This window comes from Phyllobates terribilis, unplaced genomic scaffold (genome assembly GCF_046119375.1).
Source record: "Phyllobates terribilis strain yellow unplaced genomic scaffold, ASM4611937v1 Scaffold_4__5_contigs__length_816908805, whole genome shotgun sequence".
NCBI classification, from domain to species: Eukaryota; Metazoa; Chordata; class Amphibia; order Anura; family Dendrobatidae; genus Phyllobates; species Phyllobates terribilis.
The window spans coordinates 464,737,263-464,751,864 of NW_027362764.1; the positions used below are offsets into that span (position 1 = coordinate 464,737,263).

Below are 14,602 nucleotides of genomic sequence, written 5' to 3' on the forward strand. Positions count from 1 at the left end.
GACAAAAGAAGTCAGGTAATGGTTCAGGGGTCAAAATACCAGGAAGACAGTGGATCAAGCAAAGGGTCAAAGCAAACGGATGGTCAGAACGAGATCCAAAGTCAGGCAGCAGTAGATCAGAGCAACAAGGCAACCATACACCAGTGAGCAAGAAGCTACAATTGGCACTATTCTGAGGCAGAGAGCTTGCTAAATAGGCATGCAATTATCCAAACAGGAGACACATGGATGAAGCTCAACAATTCCCTAACTCCGATTGGTTGGCTAAACTGTCAATAAAGACACTGACAGCTCAACACGGCCCAGCATCCAATTAGACAGCTGCTCTATCCATCAAATACTGACAGCTCAGCATGTCCCTACTCTAGATTGGACGACTGTCAGTGTGGCACCCCAGGGGTCTGGTTTCCACAGTAATAGCAATATTACGTCTGGGAGCAGGTGGGAGGTCTCCTGGTCAGGAATCCTATGCATGCCACACCTCCTGCCCAGTCCTGGGAGGGGAAGAACTTCCCCTATATAAAACTGGGGCTGAGGCAGGGTTAGAGAGAAGAGAAAGAGAAGAAGAGGAGTCCCAGACAGAGACACAGTCTGGTCTGGAGTGTAGCAAAAGCAAGGAAAGAAAGATCAGGAGCTCAGTGGGAGCAGTGCTAAAAGGAGTCAGGGGCTGGAAGCTGTAGAGCTCGCCCTGATTGAAGAGTTCTCACCGGACCCGGAGTCCGAGGCTGTGGGGACTAATCCTTACCCAGCAGCAGAAACCGACCGGCAGGGGATTTCAGGTCCTCTGGCCCAGAAACCCGAAGGCACGGTCACACGCAAGGGACCAGCACCGCCGTCGTGGAGCGGAAGCTACCAGAAGGCCCCGAGTCACCGGCCATACGGGTGAGCACCACACGGTACACTCAGGGACGTGGGCTACTTTTACCCGACTCTAGCAAGGTAGCCAGAAGAGTACAATTAGTTGGAGAGGCCTACAACTCCGCCTGGCCAGGGGAGATCCTATCTGCTCACAGACTGACCAGGCCCCAATCGCTAGCCAGTACTCCGGGAGGGTCTACCTCTGCCACCAGTAAAGACCCTGAACTACACCGCACCGTCTCTGAGTGGTTCCTGGTGCCTGCGTGCAACTCTGCTAACCCCATCATTCACGTCGGCTGCCCTGAGGCCATACCCCTCCCGTTGGGGGTTATACCATCCACGCTGCACATCCGTACCACCGGCCTCAGCGGTCTGCCCTGCAGCGGCGGCTTCATAGCCGCATTCAACGGGTGGCGTAGTCGAACACTCTAACATCTACTGCTAAAGACTGCCATTTAGTTTTGACACCCTGGGCACGGACCGGGTCACCGCCACGAGGACTACTACCCCTATCAGATCCGGCTCCGGGTAGGCTCCCGCATGCGCAACGCTGCGTGACTCAGGCCCAGGGGCGCGTCAACTTTGGCGTAGTCGGCAGGATTACGTGCCCGCAACCACCGGGTACTGCGTGCCTGAAAAAGAGACTTTTAAACTTACCTGTGGTGAAGATTCCCGCCATCCGGCGCCATCTTCTGCCTTCTTCCCGCCATCCGTGAAGTTTTCCCGCCATCCGGCGCCATCTTCTGCCTTCTTCCCGCCATCCGTGGAGTTTTCCCGCCGTTGGACGCCATCTTGAAGACGCCGCGCGGGAAGAAGAGGGGCGTGGACTCCGAAAAGCCCGCGAGAACTGAAGCCCCGCCTCACGTCCGGACGTTGCGTAAGGTCCTGGAAGGAGCCCAGCAGACGCCGACGTCACAGGAGCGCGACGGAAGGTCCTCGACCCTGACGATCCACTGCGGAGCCGCGGCCTACGGAAGAGGATCATCGCAAGGTAGGCCACGGTCCACTAGGGGGGAGGCAGATGTCGGATACGGAGGAGAGCTTCACTGCCGCAGCCACCGCCAGCGCCACCGCTGCTGCGGTCATGCCTTTCATTATGCCCTATATCCCGGGGGCAGCCTGGCTACCTCAGTACTCAGGGGAGTCACATACCCTGAATGACTTTAGAGAAAAGCTGGATAGCCTCTTCCAGGTGTACCCCCTCACAGAAAAACAAAAAGTGAGCATCCTGGTGGCCCAACTAACCGGGGCAGCCCAAAGGGAGGTAAAGTCCTGGCCACCGGGGAGGAGGACTGTCGCAGGGATATTAACCCGGCTGAAGGACACCTTTGATACCCGCACCTCAGCCGAGATTAAGCTTAGATTCTACGGGTGCAAACAGCGAGCACATGAGAATATAAGGGACTATGCACTAAACCTACAAGAGGCCCTGAGAGCCATTAAGCAGACCGACCCTGACGGCGTGGGAAACGAGGACAGGCTGTTGACCGAACAATTTATAGAGGGACTATATTGCAATGCCCACCGAACCCAGTTGCGGGCAATGGCCTTACAGGATCCTCATCTGGACTTTGCACAGTTCAAGGACAGAGCCATCCGGGTGCTCCGAGAACCGGCACCGGGTGGCGTTGTGACCCACAGGCGCCCTACTACCGCTTACCACCAGGAAGCGGCACCCTTGTCGGCAGGGCCTGTGGGAGCTGATGCGCAGGCTTTAAACAGTGACCCGGCTCCAGACCTGCACCATCAGGTCCAAGAGCTAGCTAAAAGCGTTGCTGCGCTAACCCGAACTGTGCAGTCTTTACAGGTTTCTGCTCCAGGGAAGATCCAGCTGGCATCCGGACCGGAGGACATCCCGTGGCGTCGACCAAGGAGGACCCCACCGGCCAGAGGAAGACCCAGCGACCGATACAACGAGGACGGACAACCCATCTGCCGCCGCTGCAATCAACCCGGACATATGGCAAGGTACTGTCCTTTAAACTGGCACAACCTGGGGTAGAGGGCCAACCCCTAGGAATAAGATCACCAGGCCCATCGAACTGGCGTGACAAATACGTGGGAGGACGTCCAGTCTTGCCTGTGGTACTGGATGGCATTCCTATGAGTGCCCTACTTGACACCGGGTCACAGGTCACCACCATCCCGTACGTGCTCTTCAAGCAGTACTGGAATGACTCGGATATAACCCGCTACCCTGACGACGACTTGAGTATCATTGCCAGCAATGGTCAGCCCGTGCCACAGATCGGATTTAAAGAGATGACCATTAAAATCGGTAGAGTCGAACTGGCAGCACAGGGACTGATCATTGTAGACATTGACAAGCGCGAGAGTCACCCAAAGATAACTCTAGGAACTAATGTGATTGAAAATTGTCTTGCAGAGGTGATTTTCATTTTACAGCAGGTTGCCAAGAACGCCAGCTCCGGCCAGCAGCGAGTGCTCCAAAAAGAGATCCGGGCACTGATGCGGCGGCAACAGGTGGAACTCTCCGGTGGTGAGATAGGAAGCGTGAGAATGTGTGACCCTTTCCCTATTGCCATGCCCCCGAAAAGTGAAATGATGATTTGGTGCCGGGCAGCTATTGGTCTGAGAGGTAGAGATTACCAGGCAATGGTAGAACCAGTCTACTCAGACAGTAGGCCCACCATTTTGACGGCACGGGGGGTGGTTGATGTACGCCATGGGAGGGTGCCCGTTCGCATAATAAATATCGGGAAGAGGGAAGTATACCTGCCCCGGTATGCCACGCTAGCCAAATTGTATACCATCGACCAAAATTCTGTACAGTCAGTGGAACCCTTGCCTCCATCTCACCTAGAGGAAGGTAACGGCTCTAAGAAACCAATGGAGGACTGGTGTCAGCAACTACATTTGGGAACTGACTCCACTCCCTCACACCAGAAACAGGGAGTCTATCGGGTGGTTCAAGAGTACGAGAGAGTGTTTAGTAAACACCCGTTAGACTTCGGGCAAGTAAAGGGGGTAGAACACCACATCCCCATGGGAGACCATCCTCCCATAAAGGAGAGATACTGACCCGTACCCCCTGCACACTACCAACACGCCAAGGGGATGCTTAGAGACATGAAGGAGGCTGGAGTAATCAGGGATAGCTGTAGCCCCTGGGCAGCTCCACTAGTCTTGGTTAAAAATAAGGACAACACCATGAGAATGTGTGTAGATTACCGGAAAATCAACCGTATCACACACAAAGATGCGTACCCCTTACCAAGGATAGAGGAGTCTTTGGCTGCTTTAAAATCTGCTAACTTCTTCTCCACTTTGGATCTCACTAGCGGGTACTGGCAGGTTCCTGTAGCAGAGGCGGACCGGGAGAAGACTGCATTCACCACCCCGATGGGACTTAGCGAGTTTACCTGCATGCCGTTCGGACTCTGCAACGCACCAGGAACCTTCCAACGATTGATGGAATGCTGTCTGGGACACCGAAACTTTGAGACGGTCCTGTTATACCTGGACGATGTCATCGTCTACTCCAAGACCTACGAGGACCACCTGAAACACCTGGCAGAAGTGTTCGAAGCCCTGGCAAACTACGGCCTAAAGGTGAAACCCTCCAAGTGTCACCTCCTGAAACCAAAGGTGCAGTACCTGGGACACGTGGTGAGTGCTGACGGAGTGGCTCCCGACCCTGATAAGATCACCGCGATTAAGGAATGGCCAAGACCCTCCAGCGTAAAGGAAGTGCGGCAGTTCCTCGGGTTGGTAGGCTACTACAGAAGGTTTATTCCCGGTTTCACCAAAAAGGCAGCTCCTATGCAGGACCTCCTGATAGGCCAGTCCAGGAAGGCCAAGAACCAGAAGCCGCCCTTCAGATGGGAGAAGCAGGAAGAAGAGTCCTTCCGCCAGCTGAAGATGGCCGTCACGGGGGATGAAATCCTGGCGTACCCTGATTACAGCCAGCCCTTTATCCTCTACACCGACGCAAGTAACATCGGGCTAGGAGCCGTACTGTCCCAGATTCAGCAGGGGAAAGAACAGGTAATTGCTTACGCCAGCCGAAAACTGCGACCCACCGAAAGAAACCCTGAGAATTACAGCTCATTCAAGCTAGAGTTCCTGGCAGTGGTGTGGGCAGTCACCGAACGCTTTAGGGACTACCTCGCCTCTTCCCGGTTCACCGTGTACACGGATAACAACCCGTTGACACATCTGGACACTGCAAGACTCGGTGCCCTGGAGCAGAGATGGATGGCCCGTCTGTCCAACTATGAATTTACGATCAAATACCGGGCAGGACGCTCCAATACCAACGCGGATGCCTTGTCCAGAATGCCAAACCTACCGGACGTAGGGGAAGATCCAGAGGAACTGGAAGAAGTTGAACTCCCCGCGTTCCACCGTCATGGGACTATCCAGTATTCCCACCGTGTAAGGGGTAAGCAATCTGCTATTTTCAACCCCTTACCTCATTACAACTGGGCGGAAACGCAAGACAGTGACCCCGCCGTCCGACTGGTGAAGGAGATGCTGACTCAGCCAGATGCCCGCCTTGACCCAGACGCTCCGGAGGAGGCCAAGCAACTGTGGGTTGAGAAGAGTCGACTGTTCCTTTACAAGGGGAAGTTGTGCCGCAGAATGGTTAACTCCCGGACGCATGAACTGATCTGGCAAGTAGTGGTGCCAAGAAGAGACGCGGCTATGGTACTGGAGGCATACCACGACGGAGCTGGGCACTTCGGATGGAAGAAGCTGGAGTTCCTGCTGCGCGGGCGGTTCCATTGGGTAGGCATGAGAGGAACCATCGAGAGGTGGTGCAGAGACTGTGGCCCATGCAACCTAAGAAGGAAGGACCGTGCTAGCCAGAAGACTCCCCTGCAGTCCATCGTCACCAAGCAGCCGTTGGAACTGGTAGCCTTGGATCATGTAAAACTGACCCCCAGCAGAAGTGGCTACGTCTATGCGTTAACCATCGTGGATCACTACTCCCGGTTCTTGGTTGTCGTCCCCGTCAAGGACTTAACGGCTCAAACAGCAGCTAGAGCCTTCCAGCAGCACTTTTGCCGTCCACACGGATACCCAGAGCAGGTGCTGACGGACCAGGGACCTGCCTTTGAAGCGGAAGTCTTCCAGGAATTCTGTACTCTGTATGGCTGCCGGAAGATAAGAACAACACCCTATCATCCGCAAACCAATGGACTCTGTGAGAAAATGAACCAGGTGGTGATAGACCTTCTGAAAACATTGCCCCTGGAAGAACGCATTCTGTGGCCTGAGAAACTGCCTGATCTGGTGGACCTATACAACCACATCCCTGTAGGTTCTACCAACTGTACCCCGGCTTACCTAATGAGAGCAAGACCTGGTAAGCTGCCTGTTGACCTGGATATGGGAGTCCTGACACCCGAGGACACTTCACCAGAAGCAGACTGGGACACAGAGAGGCAGCAGCAGTACCGGAAAGTACAGGAGAGCGTGGAGCGAAGTCTCTGTCAAGCTAGAGAAAGACAGGAGAAGACTTACAACCAGTATGCTCCCGCTGTTCCCCTGGTACCTGGAGAGCAGGTCTTGAAGAGGATGAGACGGCTCCACAAGTTGGACGACCAGTGGGAGAAGGACCCGTACACCGTACTGCCCTCAAGCCATGAGAACCCGAAAGTCTGCACAATCAGTAAGGATGGAGGAGAAACCACAGCCATTGTATCCCGAGATCACCTGAAGAAGTGTCCCGAACAGCTACGGAACCCTGAAGAAGAACAGGAAGACCCTCGACCCGCAGAGGAAAGGGAAGATATGGTCAGTACTGTGCTCGGAGACTTCCCTCGGTCTTGGACTCAAGTCAATGGCGCTGTTGTGGTACCCGTCCTCACCTTCCTCCAACCAGCATCCCAAGTGCCTACGGAGAAACAGGTAGAGCTGGAAGAGCAGCCGGTCCAGGAGGCAGAAGACCCCACACAAGCAGACCAGGAGGATCAACCCTCTGCTTATAGTGAGCCTGCCGTACCCCTAGTGAGCCAAAGAGCCCGTAGACAGCTGCCCAGTTTACCTTTGACAGCTCCTACACCTGGTAGCTCAGGACCAGTCAGTCAGCTCCGTAGGTCCACTAGAGCCACTAGAGGCCAGTTGCCCGTACGTTGGAGGATCTAAGTGTTTAGACTGTTTATTTGTATTTACCTGTTTTCTGTTACTTGTAAATAATTGTGTATTTCTAGTTAGTTTATAGGTGTCGTTTAAGGATTATCCGGAATCCTTTGTACATATGTTGGAGCGTAACCCAGGAAAGGACTAAGACTGTTAAAGACTCGGGGTAGGGCAGACCCCTACCTGGTTACGGCTCCCGGTCTCTTGGTGAAATGGACACCTTTGTTTTCTTCAAAGACTGCACCCGGTTGCGTACATGCCGTGACCATCCTAATGTGTTTTTCTTTATTGTACTGTTTCTGTTTTTACTTGTTATGTTTTACAAAAATATGTTTAGTCCCGGAGTACTAAATTTCACTAGGGGGGAATGTGGCACCCCAGGGGTCTGGTTTCCACAGTAATAGCAATATTACGTCTGGGAGCAGGTGGGAGGTCTCCTGGTCAGGAATCCTATGCATGCCACACCTCCTGCCCAGTCCTGGGAGGGGAAGAACTTCCCCTATATAAAACTGGGGCTGAGGCAGGGTTAGAGAGAAGAGAAAGAGAAGAAGAGGAGTCCCAGACAGAGACACAGTCTGGTCTGGAGTGTAGCAAAAGCAAGGAAAGAAAGATCAGGAGCTCAGTGGGAGCAGTGCTAAAAGGAGTCAGGGGCTGGAAGCTGTAGAGCTCGCCCTGATTGAAGAGTTCTCACCGGACCCGGAGTCCGAGGCTGTGGGGACTAATCCTTACCCAGCAGCAGAAACCGACCGGCAGGGGATTTCAGGTCCTCTGGCCCAGAAACCCGAAGGCACGGTCACACGCAAGGGACCAGCACCGCCGTCGTGGAGCGGAAGCTACCAGAAGGCCCCGAGTCACCGGCCATACGGGTGAGCACCACACGGTACACTCAGGGACGTGGGCTACTTTTACCCGCCTCTAGCAAGGTAGCCAGAAGAGTACAATTAGTTGGAGAGGCCTACAACTCCGCCTGGCCAGGGGAGATCCTATCTGCTCACAGACTGACCAGGCCCCGATCGCTAGCCAGTACTCCGGGAGGGTCTACCTCTGCCACCAGTAAAGACCCTGAACTACACCGCACCGTCTCTGAGTGGTTCCTGGTGCCTGCGTGCAACTCTGCTAACCCCATCATTCACGTCGGCTGCCCTGAGGCCATACCCCTCCCGTTGGGGGTTATACCATCCACGCTGCACATCCGTACCACCGGCCTCAGCGGTCTGCCCTGCAGCGGCGGCTTCATAGCCGCATTCAACGGGTGGCGTAGTCGAACACTCTAACATCTACTGCTAAAGACTGCCATTTAGTTTTGACACCCTGGGCACGGACCGGGTCACCGCCACGAGGACTACTACCCCTATCAGATCCGGCTCCGGGTAGGCTCCCGCGTGCGCAACGCTGCGCGACTTAGGCCCAGGGGCGCGTCATCAGCAATTCACTGCATCCAGACACACAGAAAGGTGGTATTGTGACATCTGTGAGGATGAGTCAGACACCTATACTACGTTACCATTCTCATCAATCTCAGAAACATTCTTCCCCGATAAATCTGACAGGTAAACCCAAGTACTAGTCTGCTTTCTTGCGGAAGTACTGGGAAGAGCGCTTTTAAAATCCTCTATAGAATCACAACATTCAGCTTTAACAATCTCCTTAATATTCTGAAGGAATTATGGGAATTTTTGTGTTATGACCTTATCCACACACATATGACAAAGGTTTGGTGTAGTAGCTAGTTAGCTTCTTCCTGTCCACTGCACATTCTTTATATTTAGATTTGTAAGGGTTTTTCCTAAAGGGTATCCTTATGACCCAAACTACAGTCATAGCTGCCTGTATTTTCTGTGTGTTAGGAACGCTTTCCATCATTGTGCTTAGCTATAGGAGAGAAGGAAGACTATTACAAAATAGCAAATGTGAGCGGGCTGGTTTTTCTTTAAAGGGACTCTGTCAGTTTCAACAGTCATTCTGTGCTATGTCCTGCCGCTTGGTGCTTCACGGCGAGGCCAATCATTTAAATACACCTTCCCATTTCCTTGTTTTCCCTCATTTTCAATACCCCTCCTTTTGATTGACAGCCCTGGATTCATAGAGCCAGAGAAGGGTGGAGACAGATGGAAAACAAACAGGTGGGAAGGTGTATATAAATGCTTGGTCCCGTCATGAAGCACCGAGCGCCTGTACTTGGTTTGAACAGTCATTCTATGCTGACAGAGTCCCTTTAAATAATGCATGCTTGTACCTTTTGACTCCTTCCTTCATCCACATTTCTGCTTTAAAGGGGATTTTCGGGACTTTTTAAAAAAAGGCACCGAGTTGCTAACAGAGGCAACTACCTGTCTTTTGTACCGGCGCCTGTCATTGACCGCTCAAGCGAGAGATTCAGGTGCTCCCTGTCAACAGAGCAGCAGTTTCTCTTCCTGTCGACAGAGTGGGACTACTGGTGTCATGCTGACTGACAGCTGGCTTTTCCCAATTAGGCAGCAGAGACGGCTGTCAATCAGCATGTCACCAGTAGTCCCACTCTGTCGACAGGAAGAGAAGCTGTAGCTGAATCTCTGGCAGAAGCGGTCAATGACCAGCGTCAGGTACAACAGTCAGGTAGTTGTCTCTGTTAGCAACTACATGCCTTTTTTGTTGTTAAAGTCCCGGATATCCCCTTGAAGGTCACGGCCCCACTATCAGTATTTGGTTAGTATTTTTTCTCAGGAGTGGGAGCCAAAACCAGGAGTGGGTGATAAATGCAGAATTGGTGACTTGTTTCTATTATACTTTTTCTCCGATTGTTCCTCACCTGGTTTTGGCTCCCACTCCTGAGAAAAAATACTGACCGAATACTGACCAAATACTGATAGTGGGGCTGTGGCCTAAGGCTGACAGTCTGAAGGAAGGACAGCGCACTGTCCAATAGAAACCCTCACTGGATATCAAGGACTCACATAAGCACCCCCACCTTCAAGTGGTACAACTAAACCCAAGCCAGGATACCACTTCTACAAAGGAGTAGAGGACACCTGCACGGCAAGAGGAGCCCACTAGAGCCAGACAAGAGTCCAGCATCAGGAAGGGAAAGGGACTCAGCTATAAAAGGTGAAAAAAGAAAGTGGGCAACCAAAGTACCAGCAGCTATTATGGAGACTTATGATGGCCCAGGTAACTCAACCCATAATAGATGTGGGGGAATAGAGGTATTGCAGCTCTAAGAGAAATCGAGAACAATAAAGTATCCCTATCTCTATCCTTGGACATAAAAAGTGACTGGGGCATTACCCTTTAAAGGGATCCTGGAGGAAATCAGTTCCTGTTTCCTGTCTGGATAAGGAAGACTCTCCAACTGGGGTTGTCTTGGGCGTAAGGGAAATACTTATTTTTCAGTTACTGTTGATTTTGATTTGTCAAATAAAAATCAGGCAATAGATTGTGATCGATCCCTTTTAAGGCTTTATTCACATTTACAGGTGGAGGTGTGGCAAAAGGCAGAAAAAAATGTATATAGTACAGCAAATAAAAGACAAAATTGCAATTATTCCTTGTATTTTATGTAATGGAAATAAATGAGGAAAACCTCAACAAAACTGCAACTGATAAAACTTGCTTTTAAATAGCACTGTGTGAATGGGATGTCATAAACATCTATTTGCAGCAGTGTAACCCTTATATGTGATTACACAGTGGCCAAAAGTGCACCCTTTATACTGAGGTACATGCCAAAGACCCCAAAATTACACTAGAACATCACTTTTGTCATAAGCTGTATTTTTTTATTTGCATCAAAGAAGTAATGGTTTCAGAATAGCGTCTACATAAAAATGAGAGAGACGTGCAACATCTACCACACACAGCAATTACCATTTTATTACATGTGGTTTATTTTGTTTTTGCAACCAATAAAATTAGCTCAAAAGCACAATGGAAATATTGTCAGCATGTTCCCCAGTTCTTGACAAACATGCAAAAATTACATATTGTAGATCAAAACTTTTGTAAAACCTTTACTAATACTAGAGAAAATGTAAAGTATCCTATTCACACCATAACCAGGTGACAATCAGAGAAAAGGTATAATAGAAACAAGTCACCAATTCTGCATTTATCATCCACTGCTGGTTTTGACTTACAAATACTGATATAAAATACTGACCGAATACTGATAGTGACGCCATAGCCTTATATTGTACATCAGCTACTCTCATTCTTGAATTCTTCAGCAGAAGTAATAAGGAAAGCCTTGGGAAAACAGAAAGGAATGTGCCTGAGAAAAAGTATGCACTTATATGAAGTGCTGTAAAGAGTGAGATGGGACAGCAGTAGGGACATCTGAAATATTGTCAACAATATCGTAAAAAGTATAAAAAAGTAGGAAACTGCAGTCTTTTTAAATTAGAGAACTGTAATGAAATAATGTGTGTTACCAATCTCCAGTTCAGCTGCTCTACATGTCCCACCTTGGGAGGTGCTCACTTTAATATATCTATTATGATGTTTAGCAGTAAGATCACTAGGCGAAACAATCACAAGGCGACCTGTTCACAAGTTCTTACTAATTGAGATATCTTAGCTCATTACCTTCATTTTAACAGATTACTTGGGTCCCTAGATTACAGACTGCTATCAAATTTGTACATAAAATACTTGCATCTAATAACTTACCTTATTCAATACAGTTTCCTGTATAAGTCAGTGATTAAATGTGCCAGGTTGTTATCACCTTGAAATCTCTGAGAGCAGAGAGGAGTTTCAGGAGAACAGGTGGGACTGGTCTGGCAACTACAGCTCAGGAGGTTGGAACTGGATAGTTTGCCATTAAAAGTGACACAAGCACCACCTTCAACACACCTAGTTTCTGACAAAGGGGCTCTTGGGTGATAATATCAGTTACTTCTGAGTATATTGAATTCAGATATGCTAGTACAAATATATATCACATACACAGGTGTGTGGTACCTTTTACATCCATAAGCTAACACATAAACTTCATGCATGTATCTGATCCCGTCCATCCATACACCACTAGTCTTCTAATCCTTCCTAAGGCCTGATTCACACGTCCATATTTAAACACGTACATGGAAATAATTGTACCGCTGTCATCAGTGTGTCATCAGTGTAAGGTCCATGTGTCCGTTTTTACCATCAGTGTGTCATCAGTGTATGATCCATGTGTCCGCTTTTACCATCGGAGTGTCATCAGTGTATGGTCCATGTGTCCGTTTTTACCATCGGAGTGTCATCAGTGTATGATCCATGTGTCCGTTTTTACCATCAGTGTGTCATCAGTGTATGATCCATGTGTCCGCTTTTACCATCGGAGTGTCATCAGTGTATGGTCCATGTGTCCGTTTTTACCATCGGAGTGTCATCAGTGTATGGTCCATGTGTCCGTTTTTACCATCAGTGTGTCATCAGTGTATGATCCATGTGTCCGCTTTTACCATCGGAGTGTCATCAGTGTATGGTCCATGTGTCCGTTTTTACCATCAGTGTGTCATCAGTGTATGATCCATGTGTCCGCTTTTACCATCAGTGTATGGTCCATGTGTCCGTTTTTACCATCGGAGTCTCATCAGTGTATTGTCTAGGCTAGGACGGCACCAGTGCGAAACTTACATCAGGAAGAAGATAAAGACACCAGAGGCAACGGAGGGGCCGTGGCAGAGCAGAAGCACCTACCCACAGTCCCATCCCGATGCACAAAGAGTTTAGGAATCCGAAACTTCTAATGATTTAACAAAAAACAAGCTGCAGATTTCTTCATTGAGGCTATGTGCCCACGATGCAGAAATGAAGCAGAAAATTTCCCTGGCAGAAAAAACGCATGCGGATTGTACATGCGTTTTTCCTGCGAAATACATGCGGATGATTCACATGCGTTTCCGCATGCGGATTGACAAGCGCTTTCAAAGCGATTTTGGCATCACTTGGAAAGTGCTTGATAACTAGGTCACACTATATTAATCCATGCAAACAGCATGGATTTATATAGTGTGACCTTTAGAATGGTTAAAAATAAAAAAATAAACCTATACTTACCTTCCGATGGCCTGGCGTGTGTTGCTGCGCTCCTTCCTGGCTGCCAGCTGATCGCGGGACACTGCACTGAAAGACCTGCCGTCACATGACTGTGACATCAGCGCAGGTCCTTCAGTCCTGCCCGCAAGCACAGGGAAGGAGACCGGGGGCCGTCGGAAGGTGAATATAATCTTTATTTTTTATTTTATTCTTTTTTTTACAGTTTCTATGGTACCTGGGTGTGGATGAGAGTCTTCTCTTCTCCACACTCGGGTACCATCCGCACATTAGAACGTGCCAATTCCGCAAGTACAGATGCAGTCTTGCGGAATTGGCACGTTCTAATGCAAGTCAATGGCGGCGAAAACGCAGCGCTTCTGCAAAATTAATGGACATGCTGCGGATTTTTGAGCACAGCATAAACACTGCGGAAAAATCCGCAGCATGGGCATTGAAAGTGCGGAATTGCATAGGGGACCATGGCAGAAGGCTTACCATGCGTTTCCCAAGCGTTTACGCTGCGGAAAATTCCGCAGCAAAAACGCTTGAAAAACGCATCGTGGGCACATACCCTGAAGGTATCTATAAAGTCAGTATGACAGCGCCATTATACCCATACCTTTAGTTTAACATGGATAATCCTGATCATAGGTTCTCTTTAAATACGTATAGCACGCGGATGGCACACTGATGCCATCCATGTGCTGTACGTGTTTTTCATGGACCCATAGACTTGTATTGGCCCTTGTCATCCGTGATACCAGAAAAAACGGACATGTCTTCATGTGTTTTGCATGGACACACGGTCCGTGAAAAAACAAAGACGTGAATGGCACCATAGATTATAATGGATACTTGTTGTAGTCGTGAAAAAAAACCGAATACAACACGTACGTGCAACACGGATGTCTGAATAAGGGCTAATTCTGTGTTTGTAGATTTTCTCCCATGAACTTCTCACTTCAGATTGTTACACAACATTTCTATATGACTAAGGTCAGGATTTTGACTTGGCCATTCCAAAACTTTAAAGGGGTTTAAAGAAGTATTGGTGCGCTGCTGACATCACACCAATAGTGCAGCAACCAATCACTGAGCTCAGCAGCTGTGCCTGCGTAGATGTAGCACCCGGATCAGTTAGAGCATACTGATTGCCTGTCATGCTGTTGACATTACATCAGCTCTGAAGCCAACACCAGGAGCAGTGGCGACGATTCAACGCTGGATCCAACCATGCTTGTACAAGTCAGAATTCATTGTTCCATCAATGATAGCAAGATGTCCTGGACCAGATGCAGCAAAACAGGCCCAAACCATGATAATACTACCATCTTGTTTCACAGATGGTATGAGGTTTTTATGCTGTAATGCAGTGTATTTCTTTCTCCAAACACAAAGCTTCTCAATTAAACCAAAAAGTTCTATTTTGGTTTTATTCACGAAACATTGTTCCAATAGCCTTCTGGCTTGTCCAAGTGATCTTTAACCTGCAGATTGGCACCAATGTTCTTTTTGGAGAACAGTGACTTTCTTGTAGCAATTCTGCCGTACTGACCATTCGTTGTTCAGTGTCTTCCTGGTGAACTCATGTGCGAACGTTGCAGATTTAGAGTTTTCTTGTCATTTTTTTTCT

The 14,602-nt window shown here is 49.3% G+C and overlaps 1 protein-coding gene across 4 annotated transcripts in view; it reads right to left on the reverse strand.

The window, feature by feature from the left end:
* The window catches only part of LOC141265501 (MARVEL domain-containing protein 3-like), an 81,339-nt gene extending 69,599 nt beyond the window's left edge, over positions 1-11,740 (reverse strand). For 2 of the 4 annotated variants that reach the window (XM_073678665.1, XM_073678662.1), the window contains exon 1: positions 11,611-11,740. The gene's annotated coding sequence lies outside the window, so the exon portion shown is untranslated. Of the gene's footprint in view, positions 1-11,101; positions 11,188-11,610 lie in introns of all 4 variants that reach the window. The other 2 variants (XM_073678664.1, XM_073678663.1) reach the window with 2 other exon arrangements.
* Positions 11,741-14,602: the final 2,862 nt, after the last annotated feature.